Source organism: Physeter macrocephalus, chromosome 19 (genome assembly GCF_002837175.3).
Source record: "Physeter macrocephalus isolate SW-GA chromosome 19, ASM283717v5, whole genome shotgun sequence".
Taxonomy (NCBI): Eukaryota; Metazoa; Chordata; class Mammalia; order Artiodactyla; family Physeteridae; genus Physeter; species Physeter macrocephalus.
The window spans coordinates 4,758,794-4,771,561 of NC_041232.1; the positions used below are offsets into that span (position 1 = coordinate 4,758,794).

The 12,768-nt window shown below is 41.0% G+C and overlaps 1 protein-coding gene across 1 annotated transcript in view; it reads right to left on the bottom strand.

Moving 5' to 3' along the window:
* Positions 1-12,057, bottom strand: part of MTMR3 (myotubularin related protein 3) — a 114,189-nt gene extending 102,132 nt beyond the window's left edge. Inside the window, exon 1 of the mRNA XM_055080676.1 lies at positions 11,861-12,057. The gene's annotated coding sequence lies outside the window, so the exon portion shown is untranslated. The remainder of the gene's footprint in view (positions 1-11,860) is intronic.
* Positions 12,058-12,768: the final 711 nt, after the last annotated feature.

The window sequence follows — 12,768 nt, forward strand, 5'->3', positions numbered from 1 at the left end:
AAAAAATTTCAATTCCCTAGAAGACTAAAAGGCACCTGGAACAGTTCTTTGCTCAAAAAGATTAAAAGTGTTGGGAAGATGGAATTATGAGGTTGTCTGAAAAATGGCAGAAGGTGGTGGACCAAAAGGGTGAATATGTTGTTCAATAAAGTTCTTGGTGAAAATGAAAAATGTCTTTTATTTTTACTTAAAAACCGAAGGCTTTCTGGCCAAGCCAATAGTTCCTTGGTCAAACTCGCCAAATTTCAACTGCTCAATATGTACTGACCAGCAGTTATCGAATGTCAGAAGAAATCAGAGAAAGTTCTATTGAACAAAACAGGTTCCATACATGCTGTCTCATCTCTTCTCCTCGGCCTCCACTACGCCTCATTAACCTAATTTTAACAGGTTTTCTTAAAATTCAATCTTCTCCCACTCCCCTAAATGTGAGCCTCAATCTCTGGCTCTTCTAGGTTCAAGAACTCATCCAGATAAGGCCTACCTTTCTTTCTGCCTCAAGTTCTCTATCTCTAAGCTCCTGCAGGACATTTTTACTTGTATACCCTGGCCTCAATGTTAAACGTGTGAAGGGTTTCATTTTAGTCCTTTTCCAAAACCAGCTCCCCCTCCCAATTCCACATTTCTATACTATCACTATTCTCTGAGACCCAAAACCCACCAACTCTGAATCCTTGCCACTAACCTCCCATTCAAATTTGTGTATTTCCTTTACGGTATCAACCAACAATCCTCTACCTTAATCTCGCTACCTAAATTACCACCTTGCCACCACCTTAATTCAGGTCCTTATTACCTAATTCTGAGTACAGTACAGATTCTTCACTGCTTTCTAATCTTTGCCTGCTCCCAATTATGCACACTACCACCAAACACATCTTCACCAAAACTGCCTTTGATCTCAGCCTAAAAGGGCTCAGTACAGCAAGTAAAAGAAATTTCAAGTAATTTAAGGATTTGACTAATTTATAGCACTTTACAAATTTATTTTTGAATCCTCTATTCTGTGCTAGCAAAACTAAAACTATTCCCCAGACACAGCTCTATGTGCCTCACCTATATAAAGCTGGGACTCCTCCTAGTTTCTACTATGCGATTTTAACATGTTAGCTGCTTTATATTACAAAGCTATCCATCTCAGCACCTCTTACATAGCACGCATTTTGAACATACCTAAGTGAACAGACCAGGAATAAGAAAGTTACAAATACACATATTGGTTTAGATTTAATATAAAAGCATCAATATTTATTGCATGCAATTCTATTCCCCCAAAATTTACTCTGCAGAATTATTTCTGTTGTTCAAAAGTATAAAGTGCGAGACTATCCATGAGAGACAGCACTTTTTGTAATAAGGGAAAAAAATGCCCAAAAAAAATCCCTAGATGTCCATCAGTAAAGGACTGGATAAATAATTGTAGCATCCCTATAAAAAGTTTTTAAAAACTACAGTCCTTAAAAATGAGGTAAATCTATATTTTGTGATACAGTAAGATGTCTGTAGTACATTACTGAGAAAAAAACAAATTGTAGATAAGCACGTACAGTTTGATCCTATTAAAGGGAAATTTTAAGATCTATATATTAACTGAAAACAACTATTAATAGGGGACTAAAATTGCATTCTATTCATACAACTGAATAGCTATTAAGCGAATTACTTTTAAGTGAAGTAAATATACATATATCAACACAGATAAATTTCAAGCTTTTCAAATAGAATACATACACTAAGGTATCACATACATTTGAAACACAATAATACTACATGTTAAATACACAGAGACATTTGTTGGAAGAATACAAGAGCATGGGCTAAGAGAGTAAAACCACCTCTGGATAATGGAGACAGGATCTAAGATGAATGCAAAAGGGACTCCAACTATATATTTTGATTTTTAAAAACAAATATAAATACACCTTTCAGGCAAATCTTACAAGATGTCAACATCTATTAAATCTAAATCAACATCTTTTAAATTAGGTACATGGTGTTTATTAAATTATTCTCCATATTTTTCTAAATTTTGAAATATTTAAATTTTACTTTTAAAAAAAGAAAGCCAAGATTGTGGAATTTGGGAACAGAGGGATACGGCCTTTATCGACTTCTACAGGGTATTTATTTTTTGACAAACCTATATATCTTTATTATAAAATTTTTAACTAAAAACCTCTATAAATTTTTATTAGCACCTATCGTTATTACCTTAATTGCTCAACTTTAATCTTATTCTTTAAAATAATAAAGGGCAGATAGTTAAAAAAAAGTTCTACCCCAGAAATCTAACATTCTGAATGATATATCATCTATTTACACAAGCATTTAAGTCACTATAATATGCAATAAACAGCAAAAGCTGACAGGCTCTACCTAAACTCTATCATTTAAACTCTAAAGAATGTATTACATAGATGTTCCTAAAATATCAACAGATGAATGAGTAAATAAACTTACAGTGGCTCAACTCCCAGCTGTACATTAACACCAAAACCCCATGAGACTCTACTGTCAAAATAAGCCATTTATCTAAGTATATTCCAGTTCAAATTACATGTACAAAATCAGTATCACATCTGAGTTGCTATAGTCCCACTTGATTTTTTTTTTTTAACATCTTTGTTGGAGTATAACTGCTTTACAATGGTGTGTTAGTTTCTGCCTTCTAACAAAGTGAATCAGCTATACATATACATATATCCTCATATCTCTCCCCTCTTGTGTCTCCCTCCCTCCCACCCTCCCTATCCCACCCTCTAGGTGGTCACAAAGCACCAAGGTGGTCCTCCTGTGGCATGCAGCCGCTGCCCACTGGCTATCTATTTTACATTTGGTAGTGTATATATGTCCGTGCCACTCTCTCACTTCGTCCCAGCTTACCCTCCCCCCTCCCCGTGTCCTCAAGTCCATTCTCTACATCTGTGTCTTTACTCCTGTCCTGCCCCTAGGTTCTTCATAACCTTTTTTTTTTTTTGATTCCATATATATGTGTTAGCATATGGTATTTTTCTCTTTCTGACTTACTTCACTCTGTATGACAGGTTCTAGGTCCATCCAGTCCATTCTCTACATCTGTGTCTTTACTCCTGTCCTGCCCCTAGGTTCTTCATAACCTTTTTTTTTTTTTGATTCCATATATATGTGTTAGCATATGGTATTTTTCTCTTTCTGACTTACTTCACTCTGTATGACAGATTCTAGGTCCATCCACCTCACTACAAATAACTCAATTTCGCTTCTTTTTATGGCTGAGTAATACTCCATTGTATGTATGTGCCACATCTTCTTTACCCATTCATCTATTGTTGGACATTTAGGTTGCTTCCATGTCCTGGCTATTGTAAATAGAGCTGCAATGAACATTGTGGTACATGACTCTTTTTTTTTTTTTCTTTCAGTCTTTATCTTTAGTGAAAACTAGTTTTATTCATGTTGTATTTTTTAATAGTTATAATGAATGTATAAACTTTTGTTTCCTTATTATTATTTGAGTTACAATAATTTAAAATAGTTGATAATTGTGTTTTATAAGAACATACATGACTCTTTTTGAATTATGGTTTTCTCAGGGTATATGCCCAGTAGTGGGATTGCTGGGTTGTATGGTAGTTCTATTTTTAGTTTTTTAAGGAACCTCCATACTGTTCTCCATCCACTTGATATTTTTAAACACACACACACACATACACAGCTACAGTTCTTGCTCCACATGGCATATCAGCAAGTAAATTGGGAATTCAGGCCAAGTCCTGTGTTTACAGTTCATAGAATCTGATTTTTCTTTTTAAGGTTTCACAATTCTCAAACAGCTCATTAGGAAGAGAAAAATTAGATGCAGGTCTGGTGTTTAACTGTGACCAAAGCCCAGACTGTCTCAGTCATAGTGGAAATTACAATAAGAAAGTTCAAATCAGCTTGCCTGCCCCATTTTCCCATACCACTTCCTAAAGCTGCCACTCTGCTTAGGAACTGGAGTCAGTTAAGGAACCACTTTCTTCCTCTATTTTTTTTTTTTTTGGCCACATCCCACAGCATGCAGAACTTCCCCAACCAGGGAGCGAACCCCCACCCCCTGCAGTGGAAGTGCAGAATCTTAACCACTGGACCACCAGGGAAGACCACAACCCACTTTCTCAACGGTGACTATGACTTAAACCTTCATAAGCCAGCCAATGAAAACTAAGGACAGGGACTTCCCTGGTAGTGCAGTGGTTAAGAATCCACCTGCCAATGCAGGGGGCACAGGTTCGATCCCTGGTCTGGGAAGATCCCACATGCCACAGAGCAACTATGCCTGTGCACAACTACTGAGCCTGAGCTCTAGAGCCCACAAGCCACAACTACTGAAGCCCGTGCACTCTAAAGACCGTGCTCCGCAACAAGAGAAGCCAGCACAATGAGAAGCCCACACACTGCAATGAAGACTAGCCCCCTCTCGCCGCAACTAGAGAAAGCCTGCGCACAGCAATGAAGACCCAACACAGCCAAAAAAAAAAGAAAACTAAGGATATTAAAATGTACTTTAAAATAGCAGCTTTTTCCTAATTATAAGAGTAATACATGTTCATTACAGAAAACTGGGAAACTACAGAAGAATATGAAGCAGAAAATGGTCACTATCCCAGCCAGAAATTAATCACTATTAATATTTCCATTCTTGTCTTTACAGGGTCTCTCTTATGTATAAAAGTATATTAGTTCACTTACTAAACATGATTTTAATTTCAGCAGATCAAAGGGGAAATAAAATACTAGCTTCTTCAGAAGACTAACTTTTTTTTTTCAGTGTTTTCAGAGTAAACCAAAACCACGTGTACAGGGAACTGAAGAGAATAAGACAAGTGAGAGAAATCATACTTGCTCCTTTTCATTCACCCTATGGCAAACCATGAAGTCCATGTTTCAAGAACCACTATATACCCAAAGACTAACTAATGATTGTTTCCTTTTTAAATAGCAAGCTACTATATAAATAAATATACACATACATATACACACACACAGTCCTGACAGTAGGAGGGACACACACGGTGAAAAGAATTACATCAAGACTAATTTTTTCGTCACCATGAATCTATCCTTGAGAAAGTAAGAGGATATCTGAAAGGCTGATGTAAAATTAATGACCTCTCCCACCAAAACATTTTCTGTGCACATCAGATGAATGAAAAATCTAACTACAGAAAATGATGTATTGGTTTTACAATGCTATAACTTATTTACACATGTAAATATATATGTATGAGTTCAAACAGTTAGTCCATAAATACTGATAGCTTACTTTGTACCAGGCAATATATAAAGTGCTGAGGAGTGAAGGAGAATAGCCATCAGTACCTACTTCTGCAGGGATTACAGTCTACCTCTTTAAATATGATGTCAAACACTAGGCATGTGGCCTCAAAGGAGTCACAACATCACTGATTAAATGATGCTTTCAAATCTTTATGAGGATCTAAGAAGATGTATGTGAGAGCACCTTATAAATCACACTACCTAAGGTAAAAAGGGATACCTGGCCCTTTTCCCAAAATACTGTATATAGCAATCCCCTTCAATATAAATTATCTTTTAACTGGCAAAAAAAATTTCTTTTAACTAGCAAAAAATAATCACTCAGGTTGCTCTTTTCACAATCTCTAAGATTTCAATATTATCTTTCTCTGATATCAACCCATATAAAATAACTGAAATTAAATTCCCCATGATGGGAAGTGAGAGGGAGACTCATTTTTGCAGTGCAAAAAACACCATTTCCTGATTTCATAACTTACAGGGAGGAGGAAAGAGGCAAATCAAAAGTAACTTATTCAAACTTAAGGAAAAAAGTTACCTTTTAATCTAAGATTCATCAGGGAAAGTTTCAGCCCAAGAAAGCATTTTTTAAAAGTTATTGACTCAGGCTCTTCCAAATGGAGTTAGAGTGAAAGGTTAATTGTGGTATTTTGCAAGCAAAGGAAAGCAAGTACGGAGCAGTTTTTTCAGTCTCCAAGACCTAAGCTCTTAGAAAACAAAAATGTTACAACCAAACTGCTTTCCATAAAGCACAGACTTTTAAAAATATACTCTACACAATATCAGTTCTTCATATCTAAGAGAAGGAGACTAATTATTTAGACTGTTTCCTATACTATGATTTGCCCTTTTCAAATTCAGCCACGTCAACAATGACAAAAGGTATCAAACTGATGCTTTATGAGCAAGGTTTATGTTTGCACTTATTGCAGATGTGACTCTGAACAGCATGGGACACTTTAAAGACTATCATAATCCAACTAGGCTGGACCATCTGCACAATTAGTGGAAAGGCCCAAACAGTCAACCGTATAAGCCCAACATTAAATCTTAAGCATCGAAAGCAGTTATGTCCAAAGTAGAGTATAGTACACTTCAAGGAGTAACCAAGATGCTCCACTGGGGTAAACAAGAAAGATATTTGAACTTTAATTCTCATCCTTGTTAATTTTTTGTTTATATTTTATAAGGTACACAATAACCAGATACTATACATATTATTTGTAAATTAAATACTTAAGGATTGAACATTAATGCTCAAAATTTTTTTACTGTTGGGATGAGCAATCAAAAAGTTTAGAGACCACTGGTCTAAAGTAGTCCCTATCATTGCACTTTCATTTTTACCTGTCCCTTCCACAGTTAAGCTGTAGAGGCTAAGATCTGATGCTGAAAAAAAAACAAAGGAAAACTATTCCCAAACTATTTTAAACTCCCACCAACAAGCTGAAAGGTAGTAAATCACTAGCAAGAATATATGGAATTGCACAGGGAGCTCAGCTCGGTGCTCTGTGTCAACCTAGATGGGTGGGTGGAAGGGAGGTCCAAGAGGAAGGGGATACATGCATACATATAGCTGATTTACTTCATTGTACAGCAGAAACTAACACAATATTATAAAGCAATTTTACCCCAATTAAAAAAAAAAGAAAAAGGAAAAAAGAATACATGGAATTGGACACTGATATTCTCTTGCTGAGACTTTAAAATAGCATCCTATCTAGAGGGCACCCCGAGTATATTCAAATTTAAAAAACAAAACTCTGGGGCTTCCCTGGTGGCTCAGTGGTTAAGAATCCGCCTGCCAATGCAGGAGACACGGGTTCAAGCCCTGGTCCGGGAAGATCCCACATGCCGCAGAGCAACTAAGCCCGTGCACCACAACTACTGAGCCTGCATTCTAGAGCCTGCAGGCCACAACTACTGAGCCCACGTGTCACAACTACTGAAGCCCGTGCACCTAGAGCCTGTGCTCCACAACAAGAGAGCCACTGCACTGAGAAGCCCGCACACCGCAATGAAGAGTAGCCCCCGCTCGCCAGAACTAGAGGAAGCCCGGGTGTAGCAACGAAGACCCAACGCAGCCAAAAATAAATAAATTTTTTTTAAAAAAAACAACCCTTTGCCAGGTAAGCCCACTTTTAGGAATTTAGCCTAAGGAAACAACAGCACATGTATTTTAAAAGTCCAAACAAAGGAATTCCCTGGCGGTACAGTGGTTAGGGCTCCATGTTTCCACTGCAGGGAGCACAGGTTTCACCCCTGGTCGGGGAAGCAAAATCCCACAAGACACGCAGGGCAGCAAAAAAAAAAAAGAAAGAAAGAAAAGATACCTCTTATGTTGCAACTCAATACACGTATAAAACAACAAAATTTTCCCAAATCAATAATTATTTTTACCATTTTTGATGTGCTGATATTTTCTATTTTTTAGAAATCACCACATTGATTTCACTACCCTATGACGTTGCCACCTGCCATTTAGAAAACACAGCCCTAAAACTTTACACAGAATGTACTAAACTCCTTGACCCTTCTACTTTCCATTCCACCACCTTTCGAACATAACAAAATGTGTGAAATCTAGCAAGTCTACTCCAAGTGCAAACCTGGGCACAAATGTAAGACTCCCAGATCCCTCTGAAGTTTCTCGAAACACTGTGACCATTCCTACTGGCAGACTGGTACAAGTGCTTGCTAAAAGGTTTCTCCAGGCAGAGTACAGACATTTTGTTGTTGCTTTACCAGTGATATTAGTAAATTCTGCACTTGACAGCAGATTCCAGATTTTACCACTGCTCCACAAGCCAACTCTTCCAGGAAAATAGGATTCTAATACAATACGACTCCATTATCATCCCCTTACATTTTTAGATTGCTTTTCATATACACCACTCCATTTGATCCTCACTGACAGGCTGATATAAATAGAGAAGTTGCTCTTCTTCCTTTTACTAATGAAGGAACTGAAGCTCAGAACGGTTATGTGGTTTGCCAGAAACAATACAGCTAATGAGAAGCACAACCCAGGCTTGAACCCAGGACTTACTGGTCATCCAATGCCATGCTATAACAGTTTTCACTTTGAACATCTGATACAAATATGAATTTAAAAGGTATGTTAAAGTTCTAGGCGCAAAAGTGAAGACACAAGCATGAAATTAAAATTAAAAATAACAATGAATATTAACAATTTGGGTAGCCTCTAAAATTATTGGGAATCCTAGTTCAATTGGATACATATTTAATCTCATGCTTTGTCTTAAGTTTCACTGATTATAAAATTACATATAAATTCACCACAGAAAATTACAAAATTGGGTGGTCTGTAAGAAACAACTGACCACATAAATTACACAAACTTCCCCAAAACCATTCTTAATCTTGTGGCTTCACACTAAATTATGAAGTTCCCTATGTGAAATCCATTTTTATTTCAACACTAAGTTAATTACAACAACATAAGCATGTTGTTTCTGCATAATACTTGCAACATGCGCTCAATTTCCAGAGCACTTTTGGCCATCTAAAATCCATAAGTCAAAAGCAGAATTCAAAACAGAATGTTCTTTTTTCAGTTTTTTTTAATTAAAAGGTTCATCTACCTATATGAGATTAATACTAAGTAACAATTACAAATTATTAAAGATTTCCAAATTCAGGCTGGAGAAACTACTTGAGTACAGGCCTTTAACTGTAGATTGATAAGAAAACTGAGGTCCAGAGAAGTGACATTCCCAACAGCAGTCACGGAGTCAAATTAATGAGACAATCTCTGCCAAACTACAGCTTCTCATTATTCTAAATACCTCTGCATCTAACAAAATGTGCTTAAAAAAAAACACTAATACCTATAAAAATTAAGAAACACATACACACACACACACAAAAATTACGGCACATTTAAGACCCAAAAACTAGAGGATAGTGTGCAATGGCAGTCTTTAGAAAACAGAATCTCTTGATGGGATCTCAAAGTTCCAAACCACAAGGACTAAAAAACTGACTCTTTAATCCAATGCAAATGATCAAGTAACTTTTAATAACAAACGTTGTTATCAACCACCAAAACTGTTCTTTTTCCCATCTCAATACTATTCATTTACTTGACAAATATCTGAGAGCACAGTATATGCTGGGAACTATGCTAGCTACTGGAGACACCAAGCAACAAAACAAACATGGCCCCTGGCTCTTGTAGTGGACAACTAGGTGTACTTCTCTAACAATACTACACTATGATTTAACAGGATATTTAGCAAACTCCTTCATTGCTCTATACAACTGTAACATTTTCTTCCAACTCTTCCAAACTTATAACAAACCTCACCACACCCCCTCTGCAATATGACTACTTCCTTTGGTAACTCGGCACTCCACTTTACCACAGAAGGTGTTAACCAAAACTGCAACAGATTTTAAAACTGACTTTACCAGTCCTCAGGGCCTCAAGCATATTTCAAGAACTTTTCACAGTCCACAGTAAAACCTTCCTGGTTCACAACCCTTGTCTCAAATGACTAATTCACCTGCCCTACCCACACTTTACTAGAAACAATCAGATGGTGTAGAAGCAATCATGATGCTGGGAAGCACCTTCAGTGGAGCTCTTTGTGGGCCAGAAGCAGACTTACTGCCTCTCCCTCTCTGCTTCTTTCCACTGGATTCCTCATTGTCTCTCTGGATATACCTCCAGTCAAGCAGCGTCTAATTTTATCAAGTGTGTTCCTCAGAACCTGCACAAATAATTTTCGGAAACAAACCTGTTTCCCCTACATAAATCCATTATATTTTAAGAGATGTTCAATGTTCAGTTTTGTCTCTCAGGCTTCCCCCTCCTCCATACCTCTGAAATTGTATAAACAATTAAAAACACTCTCGGGAGTCATAATTAGTGGAAATCTTTTGGAATACCAAAAGTGATCTAAAGCACAAGTTCACAAACCTGGCTGACCAGAATCATTCAGGGAGTTTTGTAAGGATGGATTCTTAGGCCCCACCCTCAGAGATTTTAATTCACCAAGTCCTGCGTAAGGCCCAGGAACCAGCATTTCAGGCAGTCCATATTATTTCCAACAACTGGTATTTAATTAGGTAAGGACTGAACTAAAAAAACCTGGCCTACAAGCTGGGAAAACCTCGGCTCTCCTATGGCTTGCCATTAACTAACTACAAGTGGGGCTGCACCAGTGTGCTGGTCACTCAAAACAGCTCAGGGCCACCTGAAAATGCGGAAAGTAATTAGAGCTGAAAGAAGCCTTTATAGGGAGCCGATCTAAAATTCTAGAACCCTCCAAACTTAGTTAAACGTCACATACTGTACTGGGTTTACTCAAAACAGTGTCATTCTCTAAGCTCTTCTACCCACCCAAGTCACAGGCCTTGGAAAAGAAGATATTCTGCTTGCCACCAACACACCTTACCTTAGTTGGTCTCTGAGCAAAAAACAACATGCGTCTTGTCTCTTGCCCTACTGAAACAGCCTTGGATCTGAAAGGGGAAGGTCCCCAACACCTCTTCATGTACAAGTCACGACTGCTTTACATTAAAAAAAAAATCATCTCATCTAATTCAACCCAGGCCTCGATGGCGTTGTTGTCGACATTATGAGAAACGAAGGTGAAGCTCAAATGGAAGAGCATGCCAACTTTTTTTCCCTCGTTGTGAAAAAATACTGTCAGATAACAAAGTGTATGTCAAGATACTAAAACGGTTAAGAATTTAGACCTCAGTCTGGAGACGACACCTGACCATCATTACCCAACAGTAGCTAATTGCAAAACTCACAGGTGAGACTATCAGACCCCCGAGGAGTTTATTAAAATGGCCATAAAATTTACCCCACTATTTTGAAGGAAGTTTTCCAGCCCAAAGTACAACCAACAATATTATCTTAGGGGTCCTAAGCAGCAGGAGTCAATACATTTAGTGGCACGATTTTCATCTGAGAAATTACTCTGCAATCTTTCGTGGAGCTGTTTGACCAGTGTTGCTGAGCTCTCTCAACCGCCTCCGAACCATCCTTCCCACCCAAGCACTACCAGGGCAGGGTGATGCCCTGCTGCACAGCAAGGCGGCCACTCCTCCTTCCCACAAGTCCCGGGCCCGCTCCGCTCGCCCCGGGGGCTCCGTGGCCCCCGACCTCCGGCCTCTCGCCATGGAGGACTCCCACAGACCCGGTCGGGGCGAGAGGCACACACTCACCTCCCGGGGGTCAGCGGACATTTCCCCGGACGCTGCGAGGTAGCGCCTCACACCCCTAGCCCCATGGGCCCTTCCCCACCAAGTTCGGGAAGGCAGCCCGGGTTGGACCCCGCCTCCTCCGCGCCGAGGGTCCGGGCCGCGCCGGGCCGCTGAGCTCCCGCTCCCCGCGCCTTCCTCTGGCGGCCGCGGCCGCCGCCCGGGCCACCCTCCCCGGGCCACGCACGCCGTCCCCAGCCCCCCGCGGGCCGCCGCCGCCTCCTCAGAGGGTGACAGCCGCCGCGCCCGGGCCGTGGCCCGCCCCTCCTCCAGCTCCTCCTCATCCCCGGAGGAGACAGCGGGAGGGGGGGGCCTTCCTTACCGGGCGGCAGGACATGGCGAGGCCCGTCACGGCACGGCCTCCTCCGCCACCCCACAAGGCTCCCAGCCAGGGCCGGCGGGGGGCAGGGTCTGGGCCGCTGGAGCGTCTCGACCTGCTGCCTCCGCCACCGCCGCTGCCGCCGCCTTCTCACAACCACAACAACATGGCGGCGGCGGCCACACAGAGCACGCTCCCGAGACAGAGCCGGGCCGCGAGCGGGGACGCGCGCGCACGCTCGGCCTCTCAGCTGGCGGTCAGGGGAAAAGAGGGCGGGCCGTCGCGGGGGAGGGGGCGTGGTCTGGGCCGATTACCGCGCCCCCGGGGTGATCGGGGTTGCTGATCAGCGGAGCGCCCGGGGCGAGTGAAGGGCTGGCTGGGAAGCGCAGCTGGAGAAGGAGAGAGAAGCGGGTGGGTAATGCGCGAAGAAGAAAACCAAAGGTGGTCCCACAGATTTTTGGGAGGCATCTTTTCCTAGCTCTATAGCCCTGGGCAAGACAACGCTAGAACAATAGTAGTATCTTTCACCTGTACTTGTGCTGAGGATAAAACTAATTTAATGTAATGCAAGTAAGTATAGTGTGCTCAAGGTTCTTCTACTCAATACAATTTCAGACTGCTTGCACCAAAACACAGCTGGAAGAAGTGAGTTTTCAAACAAGCAAAAAAAAAAAACTTGTAACCCACACTCAATAGCCTGTAGAAGGGGCTTCCCTGGGCTTCCCTGGGCTTCCCTGGTGGCGCAGTGGTTGCGCGTCTGCCTGCCGATGCAGGGGAACCGGGTTCGCGCCCCGGTCCGGGAGGATCCCGCGTGCCGCGGAGCGGCTGGGCCCGTGAGCCATGGCTGCTGGGCCTGCGCGTCCGGAGCCTGTGCTCCGCAACGGGAGAGGCCGCAGCAGAGGGAGGCCCGC